The 16,858-nt window shown below is 33.7% G+C and overlaps 1 long non-coding RNA gene across 1 annotated transcript in view; it reads right to left on the reverse strand.

Moving 5' to 3' along the window:
• Positions 1-16,858, reverse strand: part of LOC112956254 — an 86,315-nt gene that overhangs the window by 39,598 nt on the left and 29,859 nt on the right. The gene's annotated exons all lie outside the window — the stretch shown is intronic.

Below are 16,858 nucleotides of genomic sequence, written 5' to 3' on the forward strand. Positions count from 1 at the left end.
AACACTTTTTATCCATCAGTAGATTGTAAATGCAGAAAGTTTGACATTTCTAATGGAAAAAAAAACAGGGACCTCCAACCAAATTCTCAAACAGCTAGCAAATTCTCTTGGATCTCTCTCTTGGAGAAGTATTTCAAAAATCAAAGATACTTATTTCAAGAGGAGAGGCTCAACAGTTGCTCTCTTCTAGTGAGGAAATAATGTTCAAGATGTAGAATTAGTCACTTTTTCTCGTTGAAATTATTTTCTGTGTAGGTTGACAAATATTCCTGAAAAGAAAGAAGGGCTGCAAGAGACTGACTACTGTCTGTTGCACAGGATAATCATCAGGCATAAAAACAATCCAAGTTAATTCACTGTTGCAAAGGAGGGAGAAATTTGTCCCTAAATGTCTTATAGCCAGAAACATTCCCTTATGGTTTTGTTCTCAGAACAGGGTTTGCATAGAGATATGACAACATCATTGTTTCTTAACTCAGTCTTCAAAGGTGATGTTTTAAACAAAACTGATCTATTTTCACAAAAGAATCTATTTTCAACAACCTGATATTTTCCTTTTCTTTTTTAAAATTTATCAGTGAGCTCTGTTATATCTTATGACATATACATCATATATCCCATAAAAATAATATAAAGGCACAGAGAAGCATCTGAATTTCTATTAGCACAACAACACAGCTTGTGAATTAGCATCTGATTACTGCAAACAGAGTACAATATGTAGTACAAGAAATTTAGAGAATGACTTTATTAATATTAGCTATTTATTGACACTAGTATCAAAACAAAATCATTACTCTTCTTACACAGTGTGTGGATGTAATGTTCAACATCCCCAAAAGCAACAACATTTCATCTCTTCTGAAATAAGAGTACTTTTTTCACATTCAAAAATGAATGCTGCTAGTTATTTATTCATTACATTAAAAAAGGTCAAAGTAACTGTATAGACTTGTTCACCTAGGATAATTTGTACAAAATGGAATTAGAAATTTCCAGTGAGATGGAATTGGAAAAACACTACTTATAATATGCACTGCACTTAGGATCTCATATCTGATGGCATCTATGATCTCCTCGAAAAGTTCTTCTGTTTGTTTTTTCAATTACCATAAAAGAACATAAACTGAGTTTATCATCATGTTATTACAACAATTATCAACACAGAGGCAGTGATAAAAGGATGTGCATCACTAAAGGTCAGTGGAGTGGATCAATTAGTTAAGAAGAAGAAGCCTTCAACTAACAAGTTATCTACGTCAAAGGATGATCAGTGAAAATTTTATGTTTAATGGTGACAGGATATCTTGAATAATAGGAAACCATCAATAGCCTAGATCCATCTGAGAATCATCCTTTCACACAATGTATGGAGTTTCTTTATCCTCCCATTCAATTTTTTAATATTCCCTATCATTTTGCAGTCTACCAGGATTTCTTGTAAGATATTGCCTAGGACTGCTGTTACTAATCATACCAATATTGCACCTTGTATGTTCTACACCTCATATGAAAATAAACAATGGAGCTAACTCTGTTCCAATGAACGATAGTCCACTGTACTTCCATGGTCACATGTATCAGCATATGCAACCTGTCATTTTTCTGTGTGGATAAAATAATAACTATAGTAAAATACTCTTGGAGGTACATCTGTAGTTCTGTCAGTGAGATCTGCCTATTACTTGAAAATCAGGAATCTGCATTATTACTAGAATTTGTAATCAGTAGAAAAGAAAATACCTTCTTTTTTTTCTCCCACATGGAAACATATGTAATGAATTGTAATGAATGGTTGACTCTTGTTCTCTCTGCAGAAACAAAGTGTTGAAAACCTATAAAGAGCAAAAATATAAACTGTGGGATCTGTAGACCAATAAATAAATATCTTGACTATAGAGACTTCATGTATCTCAAGAGAGTCAACTTGGATAACACACAATTTTGTTATGATTTTTGTATTTTTCTCCTGACATATGAAGAGTCAGAAATATACAGACTTAATGCAGAATCTATCAGTTCCTAATACCTGCTCTCATGGAACTTCATAAGTCCGCTAGGCAACAAGTGGACCAAACACAGCTTAATCATAAGACCACTTAAAATCGACAATCTCAACTACAAAAGTGTCTATTCCCTTTAATTTTTGAGTATTCTGCTCAAAAATGACAAGAACAACAAAACAACGAAAACCACACTTGGTATGTCCCAGTATTATTAAAGAAACCTCTGCTTTAATTTTCTGAAATGGAAGAAAAAAGCTATTTGGGTGTATTAGAGAAAGTCTATGGGAAATTGCCTAAACTGAGGCAAAGCTCAAGAAAAAAATATTTTAAGAAAAATTATAATCATACAACCACAGTTCAATGCTTATAATTACATAAATTATCCATTTCTATGGTGTAGCAAGGCAAACTGGTGTGATCAGATTAAGAACTGAGTTGCAATTGTACACAAAATAATAGAAAAATGATTCCAATTATGCTGAAAGTAAATAAAAGCATCCTAGGATTAATCACTGTAAACAACTGATTCTGTTCCCAATAATAATATCTCTTATTATCATAATAATATTACCATTACCACTTTCAGACATCTCATAAGTATAACATGCCAGAAAAATCATCTGATATATCTGTGTGAAATATCTGATATATATATATATATATCTGATATATCTGTGTGAAAAATGGATGCAATTCTGAAAGAATACAGATCAAAAGTTATGGTTGCTCATTTCTAAAAGTTATGTGAAAGCTCTAGGTTAGAAAAAGTTATCATCATGCTAGCCATATAAAAAGTCATGACAAAGCAAGTGATTACTTGCTTTTAAAAATATATTCATGCATGTAACAGATGTTCTATGAAATAAAAATATATTCAACATAGACCTGTGAAATGAGATCACGTAGCAAGAAGAAAAGCTGAAAAACACCTCGTATTCGTGTCACATCACCAGCCCTTTGATGCAGTTAACCCTATATACTCTTCAACTATATCCTATGTATTCCTTCTTCACCTCCATCTTCTAGATCCTATCCTTATTTTCATCCTATCCTTATTTTCATCAAAAAACTACAGTTACATAACTTAGAAAACTTAGAGACATAGACATGAATATTGTAGCTTTTGTATTTTTACAAGACAAAGATTTCAGAACTTGGCAGACTGAAGTATTTACAAAAAGAAGGTACTTTACCATCTCATAAAATTAATGTGCTTAAGATAACTAGAAATAGTCTTTTTTACTGGTCAGTGACATGGTTTATGCTTTTAAGCTTGGGAACATGTTAAGGACTTACAAAAAAAAAAAAAAAAAAGAGAGAGAGAAAAGTATTTAGCTAGTTTCGACTATTAATTCCTATACATATAAAAGTCTACATCTTAAATTACAGTATTATGTACTCTACCAAATTTTTAATGCAATTTCAATATAACAGCTAAAGCTGTTATATTGCTGAAAAAACTGAAAGCTTTTTTTTTTTTGATTGGATTAGCAATTTTAAATGAGCATACAGCTTTAATATCATTGCAAATTTTAAAACTCGCAACTGTGACTTACTATGTCCTTTTTTGAATAGTATCAACTAAAATATGACCATATAAGATGGACAGAAATATGTGGGTGTAAAATAATGGTTCTGAAGAAAGAAAAAGTCCTTATGGATTATATATCCCAGTTCTAATTCATAGTGATAAATGTTAGGATTAAGAAAATAAATTGGGTGACTAAGGAAGCTTAGCCCTAACTCTGTGGAAGGTATTTCAAACTGAACACAAAGCAATTAAAAAATAAGGTTAGGTGATTAATTTTTAAGCAGGTTTTTCTAGGACAATATTTTATAAGATTCAATTCCTTTTGATGCTGTGCTGAAAAACTGGGTCACTACATTGCAAATTTAGGGTGAAAATTTGACATATAAGGCTTTAGTTTCTTATTTAAATTCTTGTTTTATTAAATTCATACACTGGAGATCAGAGGTATATAATTATAACATCCTCATGGCTGCCAAAGTTAGCTAGCTATAATAAAGTTAACTAGCTATAGCAAATTCCTATTCTTGGAGGAAACACTTTTGCTTTACCAAATACACACAATAGTTTAACAGCTTGATTAAAGATGTACATGAAAACATTGCAATTCACAGCTGAAACACAGCTGACAATAGCTTTGTTTTGATCCAAGTGCTCAAATGCTATGAACTGCTGTGTTACCATTGTTTTCTTAAGGAAGTATTTAGTTTACACTAAATAAGGAATTAGTGGTATTTTCCCTTTGGAAAAAAAACTCATTTGAAATAGTATGCGCCTAGAAAATCCACTGAATTTTGATTAATTCAGTCTCTAAGGGCTATATTCATCATTTATTTATAAATTAGTTGTGTTCTGTTAAAACAATATCTGTATTAAATAAATGCTTGTTCATTTCAAGCATTATCACTTCATATATAAATTATAACAAGTAAGTATCTTCTGAACTACTGCCACCACAATATAGCATTAGACTATTGATTTTTCATTCTGACAGGTTAGAAGGACATAGCTCAGATAAAGTCTTATTTAAGCCTAGACGAGAATGAATCAAGCATCAAGAGTGAACCAAAATCTTTAAAAATATTTAAATTAGCTTAGTAGACTACTTAACATAGAGTAGCTGATTAACAAGCTAGGGGAGTTGTATCCAGAACAGATTTCATATCAGATTTATTCCTGGTGTTCATAATGGATTGAAACACACAATTACAATAATTAGCTGCAAGTCTGCCCCCTGCTAATATTCGAGAGTAGGAAAGTTACATGAAATGATTGCCCCCTGGAGAGTCTGTGAAATAAATGCAAAGATAAGGAAGCATATAAAGTTGTTCTTCATATTATTAATCCAGGGTTTATGCCACTTGTCCAGCACTGAATAGGAGTATTACCTGTCCAGAGCATTTCACAATCCTAATCATAAATCACTGCTGATCTTTTCATACACATAATTAGAAGAACATGTTCTTGTCAATGATTATTTTTCCAGAAAAGAAAAAAAAAAGTCATGGTGATGGTTACCTATTTAACTTTTTTATTTTTTTTAACTCTAGTTTTGTGCCTTTAATCCTCTCTGATGGACAAAGAAAAAGATTTTTTTTTGCCTTCTTTTGCCTTCTCCTGTTTGGAGGGTTAGAAGGAAGGAGGGATTTTTATGGCTTTGATTCTGCTATGTTAAGAAAATCAATTCATTGTCTTGCCATGTCTAACAATGATTTTGAATATCAGATGTGGCTTCATGCTCTGAAGCATTAGTTCTCCTCCTTACATATTTTCATATGCCCTGAAATATATGTTTAAAAGAAAATTGGAGAAAGAAATTCCAATTTGAGATAAATAAATTCAAGCTTTAAACCATTATTTCAGGAAAATACAGCTTTTGAATATATATAACTATGAGGACTGCATACTAGTTAATGCTGAGGTAACTGAGTTTGCAGTTCCTGTGAAGATATTTAAACAGTGTTAAAATGATATACAGATAGTGACTACCACACTGATTCTTTGTAATACATTTTAGAGTCATTTTTGCTTTTCATGTCGCAAACACTATGCTAATTTATATTAAAATTTTAAATGAGGCCCCCTGGATTCTAAATTATTTGAACAAGTTATATGTTTATTTATATTCTGACTTCGAACTGCTATAAAAATTCTTGAGTACAACCTACCATTATTGAAAAATTTTATGTTTCAATGTAAAGATCTAGAGAGTAGAAGTAGAGTTCAATAATATTGACAAGAACAAATGCAGACAGAAATGAAACAGAAAATGAACAGAAAAAAAAAATCAATTTCAATATCTGACACACAAAATAAAATGATCCAAGCTCGTCAGTGTTCAGTAAAACACAGCTGACTTCCAAGTTAGCATATTTGGAGAGAAATAGAGTTGAATCAGAGTCTCCACATGAGCAAAATTTAAACTGGATTTTTCTCTTTTTAGTTAAATAGAAATCTGACTTAAAGGTACTGTTCTTCTTGGTCTTCTCTATGTCTTAACCAAAGCAACTGTTTTGGCACATTAAGAATTTGTCAAGTGTAAGCATAACAACAACCAAAGTGAGGGGTAGCTTTTTTTAAAAAGGGCTAAGGGAAATGCTATTTATATATATTTAGTCTCTAAGGGAATCGGCTTTTTTCATCTCTGGAATACAAAATACTGTGTCACCACAAGCTTTATCTATCTTACTGGTAGGAGTAAAAGCCATCGTTCAGACCAAAACCCAGGGATAATCAGTAGAAGAATTTGTTAATCTACTAACCTTTTTTTGCATAAGTTCATAAATTATTTTTCTTTACTTCCATATACTTCTATAATATTTTTCCTTCTTGGAAGATTCAAGTAGAATAAAAGAAGATGACGCATCTGAGGAATTTTTATTATATATTGCCTCTAAGCATTTTTATGATGCTAGATGATTATTAAGAATTTAAGAAATGTACCTACTTTGGTAGGATAAAGACAAGAAAGTAGAGATAAAAAAAAAAATGAAGTTACAAAAGTGCAGAGTGCAGTCTCAAATGTTTTTTTTTATGATATTGTATTATTTTTAAGATTTATGGTATGTTATCTTATAATGATACATAACCAAATTACAATTTGGTTTCTTTACTTTCTCTTAATAAATATTGAATTTGTGTGTGTCTTCTCTATTCACAACCAAAGAGGACCAAGGAATTAAAAAAGAACACATAACATAACAAAGGAAGAAACTGGAATCAAGTCTGAAAGATTTTAGAAATATAGTAGTAAAAGAAATTAATACCTGGATCTCACATCAAAAAATCTACTATTATGTTGATATTAGGTTTTTAACAATTTTAGATAGTGTGTAGTGATACTATTAATTATTTCAGTTAATACAAATAATTAGTTATCAACAATACCTCAAAACATTCACTGCTACATTTCCCACTTACAGAGAATTTTTATCTTTAAAACATAGAATGCAATGAAAATACTAAATCAATAAAGATTGGAGGTTCCTGACCCATCTTTAGTTTGAAGGTTTCTGACTTAGAAGAAATTTTTCAAAAACCATTCTAAGTCACAGTACTCTCCTGAAAACTTCATTCACCATTGTTAAAAGTATATATATATAAAAGTATATATATAAAAGTATATATTCCAAGGATATAGCCAACGGTAAAGATACTTAATACAATGCTGTTTCTCTAAGTTTTGTCTATTCTTAAATCCCAACACAAGTCAGGGTAAATTTTAATCTTCAGATTCAAATAGTCAAGCAGCTGCTTTTTTTGTAATTTCCATCCATGGAAACATTACCCACTTTTACATCAAAAGAGCAGCATTTCTTCAGCTGAGAGCACCATTAATGCTGTTACAGGGGATAGTATTACCAAAACCTAGCAAAAAAGAGATGAGATTGCTGGAGCTTACTATTTTATCACCATATACTACATACTACAGCAAGAAGAGTACTCGAGGACTCTCTCTTTAGTGTGAGGTGTGTTTCTTATTAATTTAAGAAAATGTATCTTTTAATTTTTTATTTTTTATTAGTCAAATATAAAGATAAAATGAACATGTATTTTACTCACTACTGTTCACATTTGTAGATCTGATTTCCATTACATAATTACAGATTCCACATGCAGGGGTACTAAATCAACTCACCCCTCATTTTATGAAAATACTGTAACTTTTTGATTTTTATGGATTTGGCAAATACTTTTAGACAGATGAATGCCACACATATGTATTTCTCACCTGCCTCTGCGATCTCTATATTGCAGAGAAAGCTCAAGAAATATATGCAAAAAAAAAAAAAAGTTTCATATAATGTTCTGTGTCAATTTAAACAGGAGAAAACATAGCATTAGAAACAAAATAAGGCCTGTTGAAAAGAGAAAAAAAAAGAAGTGTGGCAAGTGTTTGGCAAATATCAACTTATGTTATTTCATGTTTATATGTGCCAAAGATCAAAGTAATTCTAAAGTTCCTAAGCCTAATTATAGCAAGTACTTCACACACACACACACACACACAAAGAAAAAAAAAAAACCTTGCCTCCGCAAACAGCACACATCACAAACACCACACACATATGCAGTTCTGAAATAAATACCCTAAAAGAAGCAATAGCATTTTAACTGGGACTAAGCAGTCCCGCTCGCTCACTCTCACTCTGCTCGAGGTGATACCAGTGCCCTGACGAGGGGAAGCGGGAATGGCCCCTGGCTGCTGCTGATGGGTTCCAACTGGATCCACAGCATCAGGAACTATCCGTGGGTGCATGTGCGGGGAACAGCTGCACCAGGAGAAGGGCAGGGAAATGCTGTTGCAGAAGAGAAAACAGGGCAGGCAAGTAGAAAGGGGTGTTTTGGGGGCAGCCGGTTGTTCAAGAGGTGGCTGGAGGCACCCATGCAGGAGCAGAAGGAAGAGTAGAAAGCCAGGATCACTAGTGGGAAACAGTCTGAAGCAAGGAGGTGTGGGGGGAAACTGCTGTGGGCTGGAACCCACATTCCTACATTGCCCTCACCTTCGTGGAGGGGAGGAAGGGAAGGAAGCAAGAAATGAAATGTGTAGCAAAATCAAGAGAAGTAGAAAATAGGAATAAGAGGGGAGTTGGACTGAAGCTGAACCAGGGGTGGGAAGGAGGAGAGATGTTTCCCGATTTATTTATTGTTTTTCATCTTTGTTGAGAGCTAGTCAAGCTCAAAATGCGATTTTGAATAAAAAAATAAGCCTTGTTTCTTGGAAAAAAAAAAAAAAAAGAAAAGAAAAGAAAAAAAGTCTTAATTCATCAGTCTTTGAAAAGTAGCTGTTAGGTTATTTCACTCTGATTGAAGTACGGATGAGCTGTGTGTGAAATAGCTCTTAGTGCTTTTTAAGCAGTCTTTTAGAAAATAATTTTATTAAGCTATGCTAATTTAGAAGTAAGTTCTGTTGTCAAGCTGAGAGCCCCAGATGAAGAGCATGACTGACTGACAGACAAGCTGACTGAAAACATGTATTTCCAAGAGACAATTCAAGGAACATGATGATGAAAAATCACTAGTCCTCAAAAGGTTGATACTTGAGGGATGGCCAGAGGCAAAGAAAGAAGTCTTATGCTTAATTCATCATTTCTGGTCTGTTCGTGATTAACTAATGGTTGATGACAGGTCTAAAAAAAATAGTGATTTCCAGCAGCATGAGGAAAGAAAAACTTTGTAACTTTCATAAAGGTCATTTGAGCATTGAATTATTTTAAGAAATAAATTCATTAAAAGTGATGGACTCTTTTTTAATGGGTCCAGAGCATATACACAGATTGATAATATGTTTTGTGTTCAATTTGTCAAATATTTTGATTGAATCAGTCTGAAGAACCATTACATTTGCGTCAAGTGCTAGGAGAATGTTGTCTGAACTGAGCTGCTGGATTGCTTTATCACAGGAGAAACTCTTTAGGACATGATGGAACAACATACAAGGATTCTTGTCCTAAAAGTCATGAAGTTGTTATACCGACATGACACTGCACCAGTAGAAAACAGAATAATGAACTCTAGTTCTGAAAAGAAGTGGAAATGTATTTGCCTAATTCAAATAGCTGCTATTTTGGCAAAGAGATGTGCTCTTTTCCAGGTGTGTACAGCTGAAATTCCTTGCAATGCTAGACTTGCAGAGCAGGTTTGGAAAATGTGTAGCTGTATTCATATACAGTATCAAATTTCACCAAATACACAGTTTGTATCCTAAACTCATATCTTGCTTCTTGATGGCAGCTCAAGAACTTTTGCTCTATATTTCTGGTTCTGAGATTGGCTGATGTAGCTCAGATCTAATGGAGTTTATAAACAGAGCTCATCATGTTTTTATTGAAATTTGTAAACAGAAATTGACATTTAATAACCTGAGGGTTTTTTTTTTTTTTTTAATTAAAGGTTGATGACATTTTCAGATAAAAGTTGTGCATACGTCTACAAAATTCAGTTATGATTTCAAAATAAAATAGTGAAGGTTCTGAAGTTATATACTTCAGAACTATATGTTCAGAATTTACTATTCAGAAATATATACTATATACTTCAATATCAATTATCTGCTGGAACTGTCATATTAAGAAGGAAGTAAAATTTTGGGGATCTTCACTTGTTATATTTCTGTATGTGAGAATATTGAAAGCAAAAATAAGTCAATAAAATATTTTGGAAACATCTACTTAATTATTAATTAATATAATGATATTTCCTTTTAGTGAATTTAAGAGAAATTTAACAAAAGTGATGAAGAGAAATTTAGAGGATCAGGGCAAAAAAAAAAGAATTTTGTAGTTTTACTGAAATTGTATTTAGAAATGGCTCTATAAAGCATAGAGATACAGAAATATAAACCTTTTGAAGTAGGGGAAGAAAGAGTTACTTTTATGCCTAAATCATATGGAATATCTGAATTTCAGTTACTGTTTTATAAGCATCAAAGTCTTCGGAGAAATAGTAACAGTAAATAAGATCTTAGTGGAAATTCTAATAAAATTTAAAATACCTTTTAACTTCTGCAGATTGGAATTTGTATGAGTTGCCAGGATTGCTGGGCAAAACCGACTAGTTCCTTCTGCTGCAGAGAGACATTCTCTGAGGCTGAAATTAATTTTTCATAACTCTAGTCACATAAGACTGAGCAAGCCCCCTCAGACTTCATTTGTCATCACTGAAGAGACTAGGTACTTTCAAAAAGAAATTTATCTGACATTATCTGACATATAGTTTGAGATGGGAGAATACTTTCCTTAAACTCTTCTGACTCTGTAAGCTATACATCTGGTGTTTTTAAAGAGCTCCTGCAAAGGCTAGGTCAGAAGCAGCCATTTGCATGGTAATATCTACATGTAGTCAGATGGATCCAAGTCTGTCAGTCAAGTGAATTGCTCACTGTAGCTACTCTATTCTCATCTCAGTATTTTGTATCCTGTTATATGGGCAACTGGCTAGTTTAACCCCAAACCAAAAAACTAGTTTCCTCTCTCTGGAGGTTCAAAAAGACTGAAATTGGTACACATTTTTTTTTCTCTCCCATAATAATATTCATTTTTTAACAAAACATTCTACAAAGGAAGAAGAAGGGGCAGGGTAAGGAAAATTCTTCCTTGCTGACTGTTTCAGCATGCAAAGGTAATGGAAATGAGAGGTAAACGAGGTAAAGACAAATATCTGTAATTAAAATAGGGCAGGATATGAAAACTTGCAAATAAATTGTTAGGAATTATGACCAAATAAAAGATGAATTTGAGCATAATCACTATGCTTCCCTACATATATATTATGTGATGATATAATGTGGTTTATAAAGTAAATAAAAAATAAAGCAAAGCTACCTCGGATATGAAAGACAAGAGATAGTGAAATAACTTTTTCCAAAAGTATTCCTAAGCCTGAAAGTTCTCAGCTATAGTGGTCGAGTAATTAGTGGACATTGCTGACATTCTGGCAATAATGTTAATCTAATTATTCTGTGCCATTAATCATTACGAATATTGCTGAAGGGTTTTGAGTCCCTCAGATTCCTTACCTGTGTCACTTTCCTGGAGACATAATGAATAACATAAATGATAGTATGAGTGTTGCTTTTACTAGAATGCCTGATATTTCACATATAAAGCCAATATATCTAACTTTAAGAGTGAAAAAAGTGTGGTTTTTTTCCCCTGTTTTTTAACTGCTATTAGTTCAGCATATGTAGGACTTGCCAGCTCTAAAATATCTTTTAGGGCTTGTGTTATCTCTTTCATTTCTGATAATTACTTCAGTTGGATATTTTGCCTGAAAACCTAACCTGCAGAATTTCTACCAGGCATTTCAAAATTAATGTCAATTAGACCAAAATTTCATCTACACTATTCAAGGAAAAAAATAACCTGATAACTAATCCAATATTCTGCTATTTACAAGAGCACATTCTAGGTATGTTTCAGTGAAGTCAGACTCAAGATGAAAAAACACATTTTTTTTGTGTCATTATTAGGAATAATTTTCCTTCTTTAATAACTCACAAATTACTTATTTTAGTTGTTTTTCTTTGATCCCTAGTAGAATAAGATTCATCTGGTCCAGAAAGTCATTTTTCAGGAACATTGTCAAATGGGTAAAACATCACTTACTATTTTTTTATTGAAAACATGTAAAGTTTCCACTTAGCTAGAGTTTTGAGGTTGAATTGGCTTGTTTTCTGCTCTAGCTATCCAGATGTATTATTTCTTTATGCAGCTGCTCTTTGAATTTTTCTGTTAAAGGAAATTAGATATCTTAGGTGTTAGCAATAAAAATATTGCAGGACTGTGCTTTTAGTGTTTTTCTCTGCTGATGAAAATATTTCTATTAAACCTTATAGGTTGTGAGTCAAAGTCATAACAAGGTCATTTAACTAAAGTTAATTAAAGTACTATTTCTAAATGCAACATACTATTGCTTGCTATTCAGAATGAGCTTCTATACCTAAATAAGTCTAAATGAGAATACTTACATGTACTTAAAGTTAGGTTTTCATGATCACATTTAATAATAAAGGAATCTGATTTTCAAAAATGCAAAACAGTCATCAGTTCTTATAGAAGAGTCAAACATTGCTGGGCCTATAAGCAACAGCAACACTGCCTCCATTTTGTCTTAGCCTTTAATATCCATTTTGTCTTAGCCCTAACACCAAGGTTTGATACAAAATTAATTAAATTTTGCTCATATTTGGTAAATTGTTCAAACTGTCGAATTGTACACAAAGAAACTATGTTTTGCTTTCATCAATTTAAAATTGAAAAGAATATCAAAATCAGCAAGGTTTTCTTTCCAAGAGATTCTTAAAATACTATTTCAAAAACATGGATGATTCTGTAAAATAACCTTGATTTTTTTTTTTAACTGAATAAATAAGATATATTCATTTATCTACCAGAGAAGCTTATATGAAAAATCAGTTTTGACAAACAACTACCCTAGCACTTCCCTAAATACTCAGCACTATGCAGAGTTACTTAACGGAACCGATAGCCTCCATAAAATGATGTGATAATGAACATACATAAATGCTCATTATGGTTTCAAATGCTCTCAGCTCCATGGAGAAGGACCTGAGTGTCCTGGTTGACACCAAGTTAACCATGAGCCAGCAGTGTGCCCTCATGGCCAAGAAGGCCAATGGGATCTTGGCCTGCATCAGGAGGAGTGTTGCCAACAGCTTGAGAGAGGTGATCCTGCCCCTCTACTCAGCTCTGATGAGGTCACACCTGGAATATTGTGTACAGTTCTGGGCTCCCCAGTATAAGAGGGACATGGAGCTTCCAGAGAGGGTCCAGCGGAGGGCAACAAAGATGACTGAGGAACTCGAATGTCTATCTTATGAGGAAAGACTAAGCCAACTGGGCCTGTTCTTCTCAGTTGTGGCCAGTGATAGGACCTGGGGTAATGGGTATAAGAAACAGGAAGTTCTATCTGCATATGAAGAAGAACCTCTTTCGTGTGAGGGTGACAGAGCCCTGAAACAGGCTGCCCAACGAGGTTGTAGAGTTTCCATCTCTAGAGATCTTCCAAACCCACTTGGATGCCACTCTGTGCTCTAGGTGTCCCTGCTGGAATAGGGGGGTTGGGCTAGATGAACTCTAGAGGTCCCTTCCAATCCTAACCATTCTGTGATTCTGTAAATAGTCCAATAGTAAGCTATTGCATTTCGTCTTAAAGTATGGTATAGTTTTAGCACCTGTTTTTAACATATTAATGGAAACTATGTTCACAGCTGGAGAGCCTGACTTTATCCCCCTCTAGCACAGTATTACTTATTTTGTTTGTTTTATACAGATTATAAATGCCTTCTTAGTCATCTGATTTCTATTTTAGGATTCAGCTTTAAACAAAGAAGCATATATTGAGTATTGTGATGTTTTATATTATAAAGTTTACCAATACAGACTTCTGAACAGCTAAAAATGAAAAATACTGTGTAATGAAATAGTTATGGAAGTGAAGTCCCTACAGAGGGTCTTCAGAGGATTTTAAATATCCGCTATCACCTTTTCATGCATTAAACAGAAAATTTTGAAATTAAATTACTTAACCTTCATTTTATTTGATTGCCTTTAAAGGCAACATAAAATCAGAATATATTGTGAGTCACTGAACCCATTGTTTTGAAGCCCTTTGTGAAATTCAGCTAAATGGGATGTTGCAAATGGCAGATTGCTCTTCTAAAGTAAATGTAGTCATAGTGAAATATTGTAGAAATACATTAACCTACATCGAGGTCGAGGGAAGTGATCATCCCCCTCTACTCAGCCCTGGTAAGGCCACATCTGGAGTACTGCGTCCAGTTCTGGGCTCCCCAGTACAAGAGGGATGTGGAGCTGCTGGAGAGAGTCCAGTGCAGGGCTACCAGGATGATCAGGGGCCTGGAACATCTGCCATATGAGCACAGGCTGAGGGAGCTGGGCCTGTTCAGCCTGGAGAAGAGGAGGCTGAGGGGGGACCTGATCAGCATGTATAAATACCTCAAGGGAGGCAGTGAGGAGGAGGGGGGCGGCCTCTTTTCAGTGGTGGACAGTGATAGGACTAGAGGAAATGGCTTCAAACTGAAGCATCGGAAGTTCCACAGGAACTTAAGGAAGTATTTCTTCACTGTGAGGGTGACAAAGCACTGGAACAGGTTGCCCAGAGAGGTTGTGGAGTCTCCTTCTTTGGAGACCTTCAAAACCCGCTTGGATGCAGCCCTGTGCCACGTGCTCTAGGTGACCCTGTGTGAGCAGGGGGGTTGGACTCGATGACCTCTGAGGTCCCTTCCAACCTTCGGCATTCTATGATTCTATGATATGACTGTACATATGACATATGTACATATGACTGACGGCTTATTTAGTGACAAAATAAATAAATTATGCAAAACTTGAATTCCTAAAACTTTGTTCATGAAATATTTTGAAGTACTCATAAAATTTGAGGTAGTAATATGCAGCTTACAACCATGAAGTATGATATTGTTACAATACTGGCTAGTTTTGGCAAGATCCAGTGTAAGGGTCTGTCAGAAACATCCCTTACAAATTCTAATTTTCCTTAAAGAATTATGGCTAAAATACATCTCTTCACCAGTCATGCATATAGTTTCACTTTGCAGTACTTTGTTATTACTTTCAGAACACCTTCACAAGGACTCGGATTTGTGTGCATCCTCTGTTAGGAGGTAAACTCGGAAAGTGCAACAGGCTCCTGCTGTACCTCTCCTACAGGAAAAAGGAAGAAAAGATGATTATTGTAGCTTGACTCTGCTGCAATAGCTGTAATGAAAACCAACCAGGCCTGCTAGTGTCAGAGCTTTTCTTGTGGCCTTTATCAATTTGTGGTTTTGATCTGTGACAACAGCTGTTCTGTGAGATGTAGTGGTGGTGAAGCTGCAGAGGAAAGAAGAGCATTGTTCCCAAATACAGAATGCTTTGCAAAAAGTTACATTTTTTTCCCTTTACGTTCCATTCTCGAGTCCTTCTTTGCACTTTTCCTCAAAGAAAGGGAAGTCAACCTTCAATTTAAGAGGTAAAATTTCAGTTTATTTCAGCTATCAAGTTATGGCTTGACAATTTATGTCAAATAAGTACATAAATATTAATTTGAATATTCATAAGGACTTGCCTTTTTATTATTTTTTAGTTGTTCTTAAACCGTCTTTTAAGTTGCCATATAACTAGATACTGTCAATACATGCATATATCATAACTGTCCATTAAATAAGAAACAATTAAGATAATTATACGGATCTATCAGACCATTTGCTTTCACGTATTCCAGCCACTTCATAAATACTAATTTGCTCTATGAAAGAAAATTTTCTTTTCACTTGGAGAAATGCTAGGCCAATGGCTTTATACTTTTTATTGATACATTATGAAACAGCACATCGTACTTGTTAGAAAGGTAGTTATTAGTGAAAAATAAACGGTAAAAATGAATGGGGTGTGGGAGAAATAGTAGCTTAAAGACACCTATGAATTAAATATTTAAAATAATATTTTCCCACTGCAAATTCTACTGCTATTTTCTATTAATTAATGTAATTTTTATAAATTTAATCTTAATTAAAAGATTAAATTAAATTAATCTTTTAGTTATAAAGATGTCTGGCATTTTAAATCATGCAGATATATCTTTTAATGTCATAAGAGAAAATTAAAACAGCTAGAAGTCTTTTATTTGCAGAGTTAGGTGGAGAGGAAATTAAAATAGAGTTGGTAATAAATGAGTGATATATTTAATTTAAGAGATCTCAGATATGGGTCACAGGGACAAGAAGAAACAGAGGAGGACTGTGACAAATTTCCATCTGTAACTCTTTCCAGACATATTTTAGTAGACTGATGGGCTTGGTAGCTCATTATACTAATAAAAAGATGCATAACATTTGTTATTACCATTACTGAAGAGTGAAAGTATCAAAGCAATTGGTAAACAACTACATTTTTTGCATATAGATTTTGTTGGCTTAGTTGCATGTGCATGGATGTCACTTTTTAAAGGAATTTAGTGTGATGTTATGTATTAACATTTTTCAAGGAAAAAATGCACTCAGTTTTTAATTAATTTGGAGCTGAGCCAAATAAAGAGGTCAAGAAGTTCTGATCACAAGGGGAAAGTGAAGATATATGGAGAAGAGAACATGGGCTGGGTGATTGCCTCTAATAGTTGATAGAATCCATCAGTATAAAATAGTCATTCATACCTTGAAGATGTGTTTAACCATCAGCCTTCCTTTGAGAGACAGCAAAAATATATATATTTTTAATCAAAATATATCATTACAAAACACAGATTTCCATAGATATGAAATCATGCCTACCTCTTTTTCATA

The sequence above is a fragment of the Nothoprocta perdicaria genome, unplaced genomic scaffold, assembly GCF_003342845.1.
Source record: "Nothoprocta perdicaria isolate Ctin4 unplaced genomic scaffold, notPer1 scaffold_61, whole genome shotgun sequence".
Classification (NCBI taxonomy): domain Eukaryota; kingdom Metazoa; phylum Chordata; class Aves; order Tinamiformes; family Tinamidae; genus Nothoprocta; species Nothoprocta perdicaria.